The following is a 17,132-nucleotide window of genomic DNA, read 5'->3' as shown; positions in this document are numbered from 1 at the left end:
ATAAAGTCATATCATGCCAAATGAGGTATCAAAATACACAGAACAAAATCTTCCATCTATATTGAATACTTTATTTGGTAATTTAGGTTATTTAGTGTCTTTAAGGTATTGCTTTTGTTTTGAGTGTACAGATACTTCTGTGCGCAGTATTATATATGATGCGTGTGGACAATCTCCCCCAACTTTTTTCACACCCAGGTAGAAAAACACTCGGCTGTATTCCATGTCTATTACTGTTCACATTTTGCTCAAGTATTACATCATCAAGTTAATATTTTGATAATGATGATGATGAATATGATATGATGATGATGATGTTGATGATGAAGATAATGACAATGATGCTGATGAAATTGTTGATGATCAGGTGCTGTGCGCCACAAATTTAATAAAATCACAAATTTTCCCTTGTCGGCCGTGTATTGAACAGGATTATTTTGAAATTTTAAAAAGCTTACAATATCACAAACCAAACAAGTATGTTAATAAATGTGAATACAAAACCACAAAATGGACAAAATAACATGCCAGACGAGTTATTCCTGTAATTAACGCACACCACTTGATGATGATGGTATTATGATAATGATATTGACGGCAAAGAAGATATGATGATGATGATGCTGATGACAATGTTGATGATGAAGATCATGACAGCAGATATATGATGATGTTATTATAGCTGCTGTTGATGAAATTTATGATGATGATAATATGATGGAAGAAGATGATGATGCTGATAATGATCAATCGAAAACAATGAGCACTACAATCAAGCAGGAGTTTACCTTCTGGATCCAAATTTGACAAAACTGCTGGGTTATCACAATCTGCATCTGGAAAATATAACCATGTGAATGGATAATAATTTTGTCAACAAATTTCAAAACACACCGTTTCTTAAAATGTGCCATATACACACAACAAGTATTCAGTGCTACCCTGGTGGGCAAAAATTCAGTTAAAATGTGTTTTACTCTGGGGTAGGGAGAGAACAATATCACATACCCCCTGACCCATAATTTGGCAACTTATATAATTAATAGTTAAACAAAACTATAGTCTTTATTTGAAAGCTTCAGAAAACATTTTGAGGTCTGTGCTACTTTAACCAAGAATAATTAATAATTTTGAGGGCTAATTTCTGAAGGGGCACATCCCCCTCAACTTTGGAGGGGGCTCATCCTCCCTCATAAACCCATGCATTGTGTAAGTTAGACCCACATTTTGAGGTGTGTTATTCAATATGGGGGTAAAAATGTGTGTCAAATGGCTTCAATGAGACTTCGCTTTGAAAAAAATCCAACTTGTGGGGTGGGAGACATATCCTCTCAGACTCCCCACTCTGTCCTGCAAGCATTGAAAGAAATGATCGAGCAAGACCTTAAAAATATTAACTGTGTGAGTACTTAATTAGCCTGATAGAGTGTATCATGCTCCTATGGTTGTTGTCTGTTGTCTTTGATACTTTTTTTTATCAAACTGTGTGAGGAGTTGTGGATTTACTTGTAGTATACGTAATTAACAGCAAAAAGAATGAGAGTTGTAGCATTCTATAGCGAGCTTTGATCAAAGTGCAAAATGTGATTTCATTGATTTTCCAATGTTCATTACTGAGTGGAAATTACATTTTGTGAACAAAATAGCTCCATCATTGACGTATGTATTTAATTTTACAGCAGAATGTGAAATATTTATCGGTAGAAATATGGTAGAAAACAGCCCATCTCAAAAAAAAAATTGTGCAAGTGGAAAGCGTCATCTTTGACAATTAGAAAATACTTTTGTCACATGATGCATACATACATACATACATACATGAGAGCTTTTGTAACACACCATTTCAAAAGATCACAGCGTGAAAAACCAAAACATATGCAAAATATATACAAGAAACAATTGAAAACAAATGTTTGTGGAAACAGGTGAATTTAAGGCCTGTTTTAAAAGCAGAGACTGTTTGAGCACTTGGCACAGCTCAGACGGTAAATTGTTCCAGATCAAAGGAGCATTGCAGGTAAATGCCTTGTTGGCAGCGGATTTGAAAGTCCAACTGCGTATGATCGGCACATTCAAACGTGTGCAATCTGAGGCGGATCTACGGCCCTCGCGATGATTCTTAAGTTCCAGACAAGATGTCAGGTATTCTGGTCCAATGCCGGCAAGACATTTAAAAATATACAGCATGGCTTTGAAGTTATTCTATCCTCTACAGACAACCAGTGGAGCTGATATAAAAGTGGTGATACATTGTCCCTTTTCTTTGCACTGCGCGTAGTAGGCAGATTGCACATTATACACAATCAAATGCACTTTCAATCAAATACTTTTCTAACTGCTTTTCTGAACCTCTTTGGACTCGGAAACAAAATCGGGCTGGAGTACAAAATCCCAGACCATACATTGTCATGCTTGGTTCTCCATATTGATGTTGATTGATGGTAAAATATTGTTGGCATGGTTGGGGAGGGCTAAATGGGGAAAATGAAAGCTGTGATTGCCAGGAATATTAATTTTCAAGTGTCATTTGGCATTTTTATGGGGGAAAACATCATTTTCTTTATTTTTATATCATTGTAAAAAAAAATTTAAAAAAAGTGTATGATGTTTTTTGATTTTTTGGGTCGGTCGTGTCTGGGCAAACAAACACTTTTTTTTTTTTTTGGCCTAAGATAAGTGAGCGAATAATGTCATTACTAGTATCAAAGTCCAAGAATTGTCTGATGCGGGAGATATTCCAAAGGTGGAATGAAACACTGTGTGTGAGTGACGAAATTTGGTTACGCATGCATGGTCATGCTGTTATCAAAGACAACTCCAAGATTTCGGACTGTTTCCAATGGTTCAAATGGCCTCACTTCCAATTTGGAGTGTGACAGCAGGCATCTTGTTCTTAACATGAGATGAGCGGCGATGAAGAATTCAGTATTCTGACGATTGAGATGAAATATATTGCACGTCATCCATGATTGATGTCACCAATGCATGATGTAAGAAAGGCGAGTGCACGATCAATGGACGACTGACATGCCGGGTCAAATTTGGTATACAGTTGCACGTCATCTGCATAAAGATGGTAAGAAAGACGGTGTTCGCATATGATTCTTCGAATTGGGATGGTGTAGATTCTGAAAGATACAGGACCAACAATTGACCCATGAGGCAGACCGTAGTCGAGTGCACACTTTTCTGCATGGCAACCATTTACAGAGACACTGGTGGTTCGCCCATTGAAGTATGATTTCATCCACTGAAGGGCTGTGCCACTAATACCAAGTTCTTGATGCATTCGCTGAAAAAGGATGTTATGGTTGACTGAAAGCGGCACTTAATAAGTCTAATAACACAAGATGAAGAGATGTCATAATATCATCTTTGACCTTTAATAATGCCGACATGCCGTCTCTGTACGATACGCCGATTGCAGTGACTCACCCAAATTATTATCTTGCATATGTTTGGTAATGCTGTTTACAACAATTCTCTCAATAACCTTAGATAAGAACTTAATGTTCGATACAGGTCTATAATAGTTCTTTAAAATGTTCCTATCAAGAGATGATTTCTTAATCAAAGGACCTATGATGGCATGTTTTAAAGAGTCCGGGAATACACCTGTAGATAAAGACAATTCTGGTAATGGCATTGACAAAAACCTCACAGTTGCTATTCAGAAACCAAGTGGGAACTGAATCTAGAATAGAATGTTTAGCTGCAAATCCATTAATAATCTTCAAAACATTCATCTGAAGTAATTTGATCAACCTCAGAAAGAGTACATGAAACATGACTTTGATACACATTTACACTCAAATCATTGACACTGTGCTTTGCTGCTCCAGACCTTCCTGCATCATATCAACTTTTTCTTTGAAAAATGTAGCCAAGCTTTCACATAAAGTTGGTAGGGGGTCTTGAGATGGAAGAATCTTATTATTGTTATTCAAAAGGCTATTTTACAGTTCTGAACATTGATTTTGAGTCAGCATCTTTCAACCTGCCTTGTAGATAAACTTGCCTTGTAGAAGGTAGATAGAGTTATGTTCATTTGTAACCAAATTGGTGACTAATCTCTCTATTTGCAAAGTGTAACTTTTTTCATATATGACATATGGCCAGATCTATCTAGGCAATTATGCAATTATCTCCATGCTGATTTTTCTTCTTCGATCTTCTTCCCCTTTTTTCAGCATTATTTTGTGCAGATGTGCATTTTATAAAGTTAATTTTGTTGCCTTATTTAAAAAACAGTAAGCTGATATAACAGTAAATGGAGTCTCAAAATTTAAACAATAACAGTTAACAAAACACAAAAAGCAATTTTTGAGTGAGTGAATTTTTTTTTTTTTCTCACAAAAAAACTATGTTTTTGTGATTTTATCCACAATTGTTGTTCTTTATGACATATGGCCAGATCTATCTAGGCACTTATGCAATTATCTCCATGCTGATTTTTCTTCTTCGATCTTCTTCCCCTTTTTTCAGCATTATTTTGTGCAGATGTGCATTTTATAAAGTTAATTTTGTTGCCTTATTTAAAAACAGTAAGCCGATATAACAGTAAATGGAGTCTCAAAATTTAAACAATAACAGTTAACAAAACACAAAAAGCAATTTTTGAGTGAGTGAATTTTTTTGTTTCTCACAAAAAACTATGTTTTTGTGATTTTATCCACAATTGTTGTTCTTACACCAAATATGTCCACAATTGTTGTTCTTACACCAAATCTGTGATTATATAGATTTGTTGACTCTTTGCCTTTCCAAAATGTACACTTCTGTATTTAGTGCATGAATAATTATGGCACCCTTACTAATTTACTTCATGTATTCCTGAGAATGCACTGAGCGGCCTTAAGTACGTACCTCCTATTGTGATGGTTTCATGGTCACAACTGTTGGGTTTTTTTAAAGTGGTAAAGTTACTAGTTTGAATCTCTTTTCATGTTAGTATTATTCAATCCAATGCTGGGGAGTCACTCATGGTTCTGGTCAAATCACAGTGGTGCATTCAAAACACCATTTTCTACCCTATAGAGTTTCTTATAATGCCCCCCCCAGCCGTTGAAAGCTTTTTGGCTCGGCTAATTCAAATCAGGCCAAAATTAGCAAAGCCAGGCTACATGTCCTCGGCGTTGGACAAGCAAAATGCTACTCAATTTTTATCACTTTGATACCCAATTCTGGAAACATGCCATACACTTATATAGTGAAGTGTGTAAATGTAACGAAAATCAAGTAGTGCAAGGTAATAATGATGCACATAAAAAAAATTTCGTACGTTCAACACTGATTGTCCTCGCCTTGCGTTTTCTGCGTTGCTAATTCCAGCCTGATTGGAGTTAGCCGAGCCATCAACAATTGGAAGGGGTCAATTATAAGACAACTCTATAAATAGCAATTTTGTGGTAGTTAGCTGCAAAGATTATTCTCAGTGGTAAATCGGGAACGATATAAATCACATCAATCTTACAGCACGGCACCTCTATGTTGTGACATCATTTGGGGAATTAAGCTCCCAATATATATGCATTTTCAACTCTATGAATAAAATGTGACAAGTTTTTTCAACAAAATAATCAATTAATTCCAATAGTGTTCATTTAATTGGATGTTTTGAGATGCAGTGTTGCAGTATTTGCCATCTTATTGTGACATCAAAATTGATTGTTGACAGGTCAACTGGTTCACGCTGACTGTGTTCGGAACCACAATCAAAATGATCACAAGACAAAGTCAATGGGTTACTAACAGGTGTGCAAACCAGACGTGAATCAGTAACTACTGTAAGGTATGACATATTCACTAAGACTGAATATTGACTATTGCTATCCCTATATTTTTCTTCAAAGTTGTACACTGAAATCAATTTACTACTGATCTACAGTCATACAATGAATAGTAGACCTACCTTTTACCCAAAGGTTTTTACCTTTCAATCCATCATCCCAGATTGGTGCAGGCAAATGCATTTAGGACAAATGTTAACATGTAAAGAATTACATGTGGGGAGTGAGCAAACATCAGACACAATCTGATGACAAACTGCAACATTGAACTGAAAAAGGAACAAGAAAATAAAACAAACTTAACTGCATCCAGCAGTGCAGAGACATACATTTTAGCACAGGGAAAATCAAAATATCTTTAAAATGTCTGATGAAAAGTATATCTGAAACTTATATTTTTACTCAATCTAAATTTAAAATATCCAAAATATTACACATTGCTATGGTAAGAACTTTCTTGGACAACATGTGCAAAAAAAACATACACAGAGTTCTATACACTCGATTTCAGAGAAGAACGGCAGTCCCATGATTGACGCGAGCACCCTGTTAATGAGCGACATAGGCAGATCGAGCTTTGTGTGCACAGGTCAACACTTTGACACGTAATTGGCCAATCAGATTATCGGTCTGTTGTTATGATTGTCAGATGATTTAATCAGCCAATCAGAACCCCACTTCCATGTTAATGCTGTGCACGCTCTGAACATGTAAACAACTGCCATTCTTTTCTACCAAAAACTGTAGATTAGGCCATATAGATTGGTGTTTCTGAAATATTACACAGATTGACGCTCAGTAAAAAGTTGGATCCAGTTATTTTTTCATAGAAAATCTTTTAAACCAAGGCCCCTACATGAGGACTGAACATGAAACAGGATCTAATTGTTTTGTTTTTAAGCCTTTCCTAATGTATTTCTAAAGTAACATGCCACATACTTTTCCATTTTTCAAAACATAATTTTTCCATTAAATTGTTTTGGCTAGATGCAAACAATTAAGCTAATTAATATGGAATAATTTTTTCCTGATAGCAATGACAAATTGTACTGAATGGTTGAAAATTGTGCACTCACCAACATGCTGCTCCTCTCCAATATTTAAGTGGTACATTCCTCACACACCAGCACTCAGCTTTTGCCTACATGTTAATCAAGATTGGTGGAATTTTCCCCAGCCATGTTAATAATCTACATACAAATAACAGAAATACAAACAAATTGCATAAGCACAAGAAGAAAATTCACATCTAGACAACTTTAGTGTTGCAAACATGACTGCAATTATGAGTAAACAACTAAAGATATTGGCCTTGGGTTATCACAAAAAATAACAGAATGAAGCCTAGCCTAGAGAGGTAACAATGCCAATTTGGGTTACAAGCTCTGATGATGAATATTAGGGTTGCGAGCCTTGCATAGGGTTATTGGTGAAAATTATGGTTAGCACTGATGAAAATTAGGCCTATGATTCAGTTAGGGCTAGGGATATGGGTAGGATCACGGTTAGGTTTATGGGCAGGGTGAGGATTATGAGCAGGGTCGGGGTTATAGACAGTATCAGAGGGCATGGATTACTCATCTCAGTCAAGTTAGCTCAATCGATAAGGCGTGCAACTATGGTGCGAGAGGCTGCGGGTTCGAACCCTGGCGGTGTCTAGTACGCTCACATGGAAAAATTGAGTAAGCTTGAAATTCCCCTGGGCAGGAACTTACTGCTAATTTGTCTTGTTGTATTAACCTGTACGAAACTCGGGGAGCTGATCCTGCATGGTTGCGAAGGTGAATTGTGGAATGTCTAGGGTATGTGCTCTTGAAGCAGTGAAGTCCCTGATTTGCTGTTTAATGGTTTATGGAATGGTGGGGAACCGTAGTGGTCAGCAACAACCTGTGAAGTGTGCTGAGGCTTGTGGATCAAGGTCTAGGCATTGTGCCTGTGCGTAGGGCACTGCAAATCACTGCGCTTTTTTTACTACATGGCAACAATATACAGGGTGTAACAATAAAATTTGTACAATTGCATTTTGACTTCTCAGAAAAAATCTAAAAAGAGTTATGGCACAAATGTTATAGGGTCAGTCCATGTCAATTCAACAGATGGCTCCTGCACTACCCTCTCAGAATTTCTTTAAATTTCACTCAAATGTTATACCTATAGCCATTAGAAAAACCTGCAAGTTTTAGTTTCCTAGTTTTCGCGTGGTGGGCGATCAAAAATTGGGGTTTTTCACATGTAATGGTAAACTGTTCCAAAGTTCAGAGGCAGCAATAGAAAATGAGCGATGACCATACTGAGTAGAAGATGAGGAGCTAGTTAGACGAAATTGTGTTGACGATCGAAGACTACATGGAGGCGTGTAATGCTGTATGAGTTCTTGAAGATAGACAGGTGCAAGACCATTAATACATTTATAAGTGAGGAGGAGAAAGTTGTTGAGCTGCATATACATCAAATAACTGGCACAAAATAATTATAAGTGGTGTTTCTTCTTATATTTAACACAAACTTAATAAGTAATTATGATATTTCTTTAAAATCTGTAAATGAAGTCTGTAAATGAAATTTCTTTCAATTAATCTTATAAAAATTAAAAATTCTCATAACCCTGAGATAACATTGGTAAAACTGAGAACATTTTTTGCATCCACAAGTACAAAACAATAAAACTTAGTTCAGCTGAGATTCGAGCTGTTCTAGGTAACCACTATTGCCAACATTTATGCATTTATTTTACATACTTCTCATAGTTATATGTAATTGTATGCCTTGATGGAAGGAGTGAGTTGAGCTATGAACAATCGTATGGTTTCTGGTTGACTCCATGTGCTACCGAATGTCATTACCATAAAAATATGCTCTTCCAACGTGAATTGGGAATTAGTAAATGAGGTTGTATAAATGTCAGTGCTTAGATGCGACTTTCAAAATATCAACGAGATATTCTATTATGTAATCATATATTTCTACCACTTTGAATACCCCATTGTTTAAAACAAATCACAATTGAGCGCCGTCCAACTGGTCCATGGTTCAAATATATTCAGTCACTTTTGTAACACTTAGACAAAAGTGGCCCAAGCGGTTTTAGACTAGGTTACATAATATATGGCCATATCTTCACTTGTATTCCATCGGTTTTATTAGAACAAAGCTTATCTGATGGCTAAAGAAATTATCTTGATAGACATATAAATATTAAACCAAAAACTAAGCGGCACACTTGTACGTGTCATTCTATTTTCAAAATTGTACCAATTTTATTGTTACACCCTGTATAAGCTTAATTACCAAAAATGGTGCAATTTTAAGTTTATCAACTAATTTTCATTCGGTGACAACTTGAAAATTATAGCAAATCACACAGCAGTCACTTTTTTATATGCATGCATGCTCAGACCATCGGTGGATATCAGTGATAGGCAAGAAAACACCACAAAATTGATATGCTAGACATAAAAGTAAACTTGAAGCATTTGAGGCAGTTTGAAAATTGCAATAAAAATGCACCAATAAATGCTCCCCTGTTAACTAACTGTATTAAAGTAAATAGACCTGAAGAATAAACCCTGAAAATCCACACAAAAATCAGGAAAGAAGACATGAATTTGGCTTTAAAAGTCTGAAAATTGGCTGACAATATATGGAAATTTTGCAAATCAGGAATCCCTGATTACCCGGGGGGGGGGGCACTCACATGTTAAGGTGGTACGGGTATGTGCGGCGGTCAAGGGTCCCTTTTTCAGGCTCTCCGGCAGTTCCTTAAGCCCCACATTTGAATCTAATCCAGTTCTTTGAGCCTCAAACTCTGACAATTGTAGCTCTTTAAGCTCAAATTTGGAAAAAATTTGGAAATTTTAGCTCAACAGCCTATAATTTGGCCCAAATTTCAGTTCTTCAAGCCCCTATTTTGCCCAAAAATCAGTTCTCAGTTCCCAAAGTTCGAGCGCTCACACCGCACACCCCTACCAAAATTTAAGTTGAGTGCCCCCGGCCTGATTAATCCTGAAAACATACGCCTTTGAAAGGATCCTTCTTTCTTGACCTGAGAGCTTCTTAGCCCTTTGAAACTTACACTTCCTGCAACTTGAAGATCAGCTGGTGGCAGCCAGTGCAGAGAAAGCAAGAGTCAGTAGGATTTCACAGAAAATTGCTGACTAGATCACCCTATGACCATACTGGTAAATGCCAGATCAAAAATAGCTTGTTGTTTCTGAAATACAAAACATTTTGAAAGCTTAGTAAAATCTTCATAACAAGTAAGATCCTCCTTATATCTTCTTATATCCAAGCCTAATACTGATTATAAAACATGAATCAGGGCCTAATTACAGGGTGTCCCTGATGAATGGTCTATACCAGGAAAGTGAATTTTCTTAGGTATGAACAGCTTTGCTATTGGTGGTATTGTTTTTTATTTTAAGTACTACATTTAATATATGCCACATTTCGGTTAAAAATGAACTAGAGCAATGAAAACTCATGCCTTTTATCTGAGACTATTACCGTATTCGTTCCAATAAGCACCCATGCCCTAATAAGCGCCCACCCAGGAAATTTCCAATTTGCTAAAAAATACCATCTATGTTGAAGTGACAAAAAGATGTCGATACAGTGAAATAGCTGGAGGACTACAAGTCCTGTGTAAACTTGCAATACATTTTCAACATCAGAAATGCTACTAGAACGTCTCAGGACCCTTTTAAAACATACGTAAATTTGTCTCCATTCAACACCCCTTACGAAAAAAATGACTTTGTTAAGCGCCCTGGGTGCTTATTGGAATGAATATGTTATACCGGATATATCAGGTATAATAGTCTAAGCTTTCATTTCTTAATATGTGCATAATTACAAAATCTGGCCCATAATTCCAGTGATCGTACGTCTTATCACCTTTTGTTACATTTAGATGCAACTTCTTCATTCTAAGTGTATAGGAGGGTGCACCTGATTAGGACAACTGGTATACATTTTTTGCATGAAGATTTTGGGACCCACATCTAGATTTATTTTGAAAACACTTTCATCAGAGTTATCTCATCTTTCTTGTTTGGTTCATTATTCATCATCAATGCCCCTGTACCAGTATGTATATCATATAACTGCATGGTGACATCAGCAAGCCTTTAATTGATTTCACACCACCAAATAAACACCCATACAGATATGTACTAAATTTGCTTATATCAGAAAACATCATTTATTCTTTGCAGGAGCGACAGCTATGATGGTTGAAATTAGCCCTAGCCTGATCCCTCTGGGTGGGTAAAATTATGTTGACCAAACCATCATTATTTTTTACGACTGGACCTCGAAGTCTATGATGTCTAGGAATTACCTAATTTACAGGCAAAATCGTGCCAGTGTTTCTGTTTAGAAAATGCTGCTTAAGGGGGTACTACACCCCTGGCCAATTTTGTGCCTATTTTTGCACTTTTCTCAAATATTATAACACATTGGTAACAAGTAAGATATGTACATTATAGGGGCAAGGACTACAACTACTACAGCAACTCAAAGCAAGTAGTTATTGTTTTATTGATCAAACAATTATTGGTTTCCCTCATTTTTGACTGTAACTCCACAACTGTTGTCTGTACTGAAATAAAATTTCCAGTGCAGGGGTGTAGTTAGTACCTCCTTAAAATCATTAAAACATACTTGATCTCTCCCATCTGTGGTATACTTGCAGGAATTAATATTACTAACAGGGCTGTCAACTCTCACGCATTGGCCGTGAGTCTCACACATTAGGTCACTTTCTCACGGTCTCATGTCAAGGTAGTAAATCTCACGCAAAAAGCTGGAAAATGAGTAAAATCTCACACATCTACAAAATAATTTGTTGCCCCCCGCACTTTTCAGATTCTCGGGCACCGTAGCTCAAATATTAAATCATGGGGTCAAAATGAACATTGTAGTCGGTAAATCCCGGTACTCCCCTGTCTCACGCCAAGCAATTCCAAGAAAGTTGACAGCCCTGTTACTGATCATGATCAATCCAAAGTTGGCTAAAATTATGCAAATTTCTGCTCATTTTAATGCTTAAATTGGGAGTGCATGGGTTTTTCTGAAGGGTGCACAACCATTACACAGTAAGCCAAAAAATTAAGGTACCAGTTACGTTCATCCCGTCTATAATTATCCTAAATAAAGGCAGGCATGTCATAATTGGCATTAATTGTTCAAGAAATAAAGACACAAAGATCCAAAAACCCAAGGAAGATGCAAATTTAAAAGTTGCAGTTTGCCACATTGCATGCCATAAAGCGCTCAAAAAAGATAACTAGCTCTGTGCTTTCATTGATTAGCACAAAAATCTAGCGTTGTGCTTTCATTATTAATAGAACACAGAAGTGCAACTTTTTATTTTGTATTTTCATTAGGTTTTGGACTATCGTTTCTCTAATTCTCAACCAATTTCAACATATAAGGTACTATTTGGTGGTGTGAAATCTGAAGGCAGTAGCATGTGTCTGATTGTTTCCTATTTCAGACTATCTGTAAATTAAAGGGGCATTTCGTGATCCACAGCCTCATCCCCCCACTTTTCTCAAAAAAGTTAAAATTTTTATATCACTGGAAACCTCTGGCTACATAATGTTTATGTACAAAATATTTCTTGCAGATTAATTCGTTTTGCAAAGATATCGTGAAATTTGAATTTTGTTCTGGTGCACCAGAACGAAATTACAACGCATTGTCTATGGAGCAGTGTAATACACATAATCATGCATAACTCGCAAACGCAAAATCGGAATCAACTGAAATTTTGGGAATAGGCTTTTTTCGTGGATATGTACTGAACAATGTCATAAAAAGAGGATGCTAGGATCACGAAACACTCCTTTAACTTAATATATTTAGCATAACTTGAGCAAGAAAGCTGGTTAAAATCTATTTTCAAGCAGAATTGTGTACCTGATATGGTCGCATGTCATAAGGTGGTCCATTTTGCGTTACAGGCCAAAATCTTACCAAAAGATGATTTTTGGATATTTTGGAGGTTTTGTCCCCTTTTATTAATTAACATGACTTGTGACAAAAATAACATTCCCATTCACTCAGCACACTCAACCTCCTCCTGATCCACCTGCTCCTGATCCACGTGCTCCTCCACCCCTGCAATTTCAAATGTAAACTATTTTTTTTGTTTTTAAAACTTCTGTTTCATTGACATTTTCCACAATTTTTACCCCATCCTTCAGCTTTAAAATGAGAACTCAACTACTGTCTGTTCAATTAGCTTAGATTCTTGTATTTTTAAGATATTTGAAAAAATACAAAATTGTGGTCAAAGTCATCAAAGAAAAGTTTTAGCACAGCCTTAGACCCAACGTCATTTACACTTTCAAATTCCAAAGTTCAATTTAAAACCCCATTTCTTTTCAATTTTGCCTCATTTCAGGCAGTTACTTGGGTCCACCATAAGGGTTCGCGACCTTTTCACAAATCGAGTGGGACGGTCCATTCTCAACTTAGGGCATAGACCCTATCGAATTTCGCCAAAAAAAAATTGTCCACCAATCTGTCCTGTCATTTCAATTGTTATACCGTTCCGGTTATCGGATAAGGTCTATAGATGATGATGGTCCACAGGTTTTTGTTGCACGAAATAAGTGAAGCTCCGTGAGGTATGCACGATTACGTTTATGCATAACATTATTCCGAGCATTATTTTTTCCTAAACAATTACAATTATGGATTTCGTTCTTATTTCAACTGGCACAATGTAAATTGAGTTTTGTTTAATACCATCATTATTTCCCAAGAATATCAGCATTTCCTTGACATTTTCAGATACAGTGACTTTACAAGAATTGTTTTCTGTAACCTAAGTCATTGTTTAAAATAATATTTTCTTGTACAAAAGTTCTTTTGTTTCCAAATCATCTTCTCATAGTTCGTATTCAACAAACAAAACGAAATAACAAATTGAAAATAAATGTGTAGTTTTATATAATAGGGCTAGGCTCACTTCCATCCACATAATAAATAAAGTAATAAAGTAATAAATAGATAAATAAAGTAATAAATAAATAAATAAATAAAAATAAAAATAAATAAATAAGGGGCTGTGCAATAATTATGAGCCCTGGGGAGGGTAAAATTGGGGGGGGCAAGAAATTTTTGGCGAGACGAAAGGGGGGGGCAAGCAATTTTTGGCAAGCCGAGAGGGGGGGGCAAGCGATTTTTGGCACGCATTCACGGGGCACCTTTTTAATAAAATGCTTTAAAAAGGCTTAGGAAAACGGTACGGAAACACTTAAATATGCAAATTTTCCTGCTCGCTGCGCTCGCAACATACATCTAGACCATTTAAAGTTTGGAGTTTGGGATCCCAAAAATTTGGCATGTTCAAGGGGGGGGGGGCAAAGAATTTTTGGCGGGCCAAGAGGGGAGCAAGCGATTTTTGGCGGGCGAGAGGGGGGGCAAGCGATTTTTTTGGCGAGCCGTTCGAAAATTTTACCCCGAGGGCTGATAATTATTGCACAGCCCCTAAATACGCATAGAATGTATTTATATAAGCCAGTCATATTCTGAAAACCTTAGTTCATCTTCATATTTTTATAATAATGTAATGTTTCAACAGTGGGGGTTCAACACAAATTACTGGCAAATAGGCCTATAGCTATTTTGCTGGACAATACTTTCTGATGCGGATGGTCGAATAAATACTATCTCAGCGCATCTAATTATTATGACAATCATCCCCATTGCACTAAATGGATTGATTCAAAAAAGTTTATGGTACCCGACGTTCTACGGCTTGTTATAAAAATATCGCGGGAAAAGACCAAAATTGAAAAGAAATGGGGTTTTAAATTGAACTTTGGAATTTGAAAAGTATAAATCACGTTGGGTCTAAGGCTGTGCTAATTAATACTTTTCTTTGATGACTTTGACCATAATTTTTTATTTGTTCAAATATCTTAAAAATACAAGAATCTAAGCTAATTGAACAGACATTAGCTCAATAGGACAAGGGGTTGTTGCAGTGTAACATTTTTTGTTCCGCCCCATTTAGAAAAATGTAGCACCTCCACCTTTTTAGGGTACGAACTTGTGACATGCGACCATATCTGCTATCTACTGAAGATAGCATTATCAAGTTCAAGTTTATTTCACCATCATATTATATAACAATAACAAAATATCAAGAAAAGGATGGTAGGACAATCACAAGAGCAAAGCTCGTAAGACATGATTGCCCTCAGTGCAGAAACAAAAGACGCCTACAGACAACAGACAAGGACGGGGTGCAAACGGAGACTGACAGGACTAGTGCGGACAGACAATTATATGATTACCATGGCACCATACCTCATGCACATTGGTGCAGCAGTCCACTCCCAACAACCACAATGACATTCTGTCGATCCTCTTGTGTGTTTCTCTACCTCTGCTCCATGTACTCGCCACTGCAAATTTTCGAGGTTCGATCATCATCAATCCAAGGTCTATAGTCATGCATGTAATGCATGCAAACAAACAAACATAAAAACAAACAAACATGAAATTAAAAGCTTCTTAGGCTTTCATGAATTTGCAGACACGCAGAAGCATACATGAAAACATGACCATGAGTTATAAATGTTGAATTACATGGGGCAATTTTTTTAGGTGAAATCTTAATTAAAGCTTATACCTAATTGTACATGTACAAGGTAAGCTTACCTGATCTTGGCGTTCATTTCATGATCTCCAGCGCACAAGTTCACGATAAGTTCATGATGCTTTCTGCGCATTGCATTGATATCCATATCATGCATACATTATAATTGTAAACAAAACGTGCACACATTAAACATGCACAAAATCTCCCATTATGGGTCAGAACTCACCTTACCATTGGTACATTACCAGTAAATGGTGCCTTTTCTGCAATTTTAGCTAGTAAACTGCGTAAATCATAATCAAAAGTGTCTCACAATGAATTCAAATGCTTATAATCAAAACTTTATTCAGCACAGGGCTCAATCAAAGTTTGCTCCAGCTAGACTCATACACACAGGCCAATGCAGATTTCACACCACCAAATAAATCCCCATAGAGATATGTACTAAATTTGCCTTTTAAAACCTCATTTATTCTTTGCAGGAGCGACTCGGTTCTTAGCGACAGCTATGATAGTTGAAATTAGCCAGCCTGATCCCTCTGGGTGGGTAAAAATTAAGGTAGGGACCGAGTCCCGGGAATTCGAGTCCCGCCCGGGTAGCCGAGTACCCAGGCAGGAATTCCATGCCCGGATACCTGAAGTTTTTTTGGTTTTGTAGTGTCCCTGGACCTAGACCTAAATGCTAGGAATCATTCATGGTTGACCTAAAAAAAAAAAAAAAAAAAATTCAAGATGTTTTGTATTTTTAATTTGAAAATTGATACTTTGTATTCATGTCATACTCTATTAATGATTTCAAAATGCATTCAAATTCAATGCATTTTGAAATCATTAATAGACTATGACATGAATACAAATTATCAATTTTCATATTAAAAACAAAACATCTTGAATTTTTAGGTCAACCATGAATGATCCTAGCATTTAGGTCTAGGTCCAGGGACACTACAAAACCGAAAAATAAAATAAATAAAAAAAAAAAAATTTTTTTTTTTTTTTTTAATTTCAGGTACCGGTACCCGCCAAAAATAAACGGGTACCCGGGCACAAAATTACCCGAAAATCCCAACCCTAGTAAAAATATAGGTTGACCGTCATTATTTTTTATGACTGGACCTCGAAGCCTGGGAATTACCTAATTTACAGGCAAAATCGTGCCAGGGTTTCTGTAAAGAAAAGGCTGTCATTTTATACTTCATCTCTCCCATCTGTGGTATATACTAGCAGGAATTAATAATTAATCATGATCAATCCAAATTTGGCTAAAAGTATGGAAATTTCTGCTCATTTTAATGCTTAAATTGGGAATTAATGCATGGGTTTTTCTGATAATTGAAATTCAAGGGCCCACAACCATTACTATTTGGTGGTGTGAAATCTTTTGGACCTTGGATGATCTTTAAGGACGCTCATGCCATCCTTGAACTCGAAGGACTATTTCGTTGCTGTTGAATACCACCGACTTCTTCACCATTTACAGCAACTGCACATTTTAATTGAATTTCATTTGCATTTTCACCTCCGTAGGGAGCAAATTATATGATGACCCTTTTGGTAGAATTCAAGGAGATAGGCTTCTTCTGCAGGGTACCGTGTCCTATTAACCATATATACAGTGATGCAAACATCGAATACTGCTGCAGAAATGCAAACTCAGTATACTCAGTAAATCATCCCAATGACATGGAAAATATGTGAAATTTTTCAATCAATCATGAAGTATT

The 17,132-nt window shown here is 36.5% G+C and overlaps 1 protein-coding gene and 1 long non-coding RNA gene across 3 annotated transcripts in view; both read right to left on the bottom strand.

Moving 5' to 3' along the window:
- LOC140165076 (uncharacterized) overlaps positions 1 to 17,132 on the bottom strand; it is a 92,507-nt gene that overhangs the window by 59,746 nt on the left and 15,629 nt on the right. The window lies entirely within an intron of this gene.
- Positions 5,835 to 15,224, bottom strand: LOC140164070 (uncharacterized). The gene is made up of 4 exons (XR_011860485.1): positions 15,114 to 15,224; positions 9,862 to 9,999; positions 6,866 to 6,979; positions 5,835 to 6,058 (listed from the first exon to the last, which is right to left on the bottom strand). It is a non-coding gene; the product is annotated as an uncharacterized lncRNA (long non-coding RNA).

This window comes from Amphiura filiformis, chromosome 11 (assembly GCF_039555335.1).
Source record: "Amphiura filiformis chromosome 11, Afil_fr2py, whole genome shotgun sequence".
Lineage (NCBI taxonomy): Eukaryota > Metazoa > Echinodermata > Ophiuroidea > Amphilepidida > Amphiuridae > Amphiura > Amphiura filiformis.
The sequence above is the reverse complement of the archived record's forward strand: the minus strand, read 5'-3'. Positions and strand labels throughout refer to the sequence as shown.